Below are 608 nucleotides of genomic sequence, written 5' to 3' on the forward strand. Positions count from 1 at the left end.
CTGTGGCCCCGTGGAGAGAGGAGCCCACATTGGAGCAGGTTTGCTGGCAGGACTTGTGACCCCGTGGGGGACCCACACTGGAGCAGCCTGTTCCTAAAGGACTGCAACCGCATGGAAAGGACCCATGCTGGAGCAGTTCATGAAGAACTGCAGCCCGTGGGAAGGACTCACGTTAGAGTTCGTGGTGGACTGTCTCCCATGGGAGGGACCCCACGCAGGAGCAGGGCAAGAGTGTGAGGAGTCCTCTCCCTGAGGAGGAAGGAGCGGCAGAGACAATGTGTGATGAACTGACCGCAACCCCCATTCCCTGTCCCCCTGCGCTGCTCGCCGGGAGGAGGTAGAGAAAATTGGGAGTGAAGTTGAGCCCGGGAAGAAGGGAGGGGTGGGAGGAAGGTGTTTTAAGATTTGGTTTTTATTTTCTCATTACCCTACTCTGATTTGATTGGCAATAAATTAAATTAATTTTCCCCGAGTTGAACCTGTTTTGCCCATGACGATAATTGGTGAATGATCTCTCCCTGTCCTTATCTCGACCCACGAGCCTTTCGTTATATTTTCTCTCCCCTGTCCAGCTGAGGAGGGGGAGTGATAGAGTGGCTTTGGTGGTA

The sequence above is a fragment of the Fulmarus glacialis genome, unplaced genomic scaffold (assembly GCF_000690835.1).
Source record: "Fulmarus glacialis isolate BGI_N327 unplaced genomic scaffold, ASM69083v1 scaffold1700, whole genome shotgun sequence".
NCBI lineage: Eukaryota > Metazoa > Chordata > Aves > Procellariiformes > Procellariidae > Fulmarus > Fulmarus glacialis.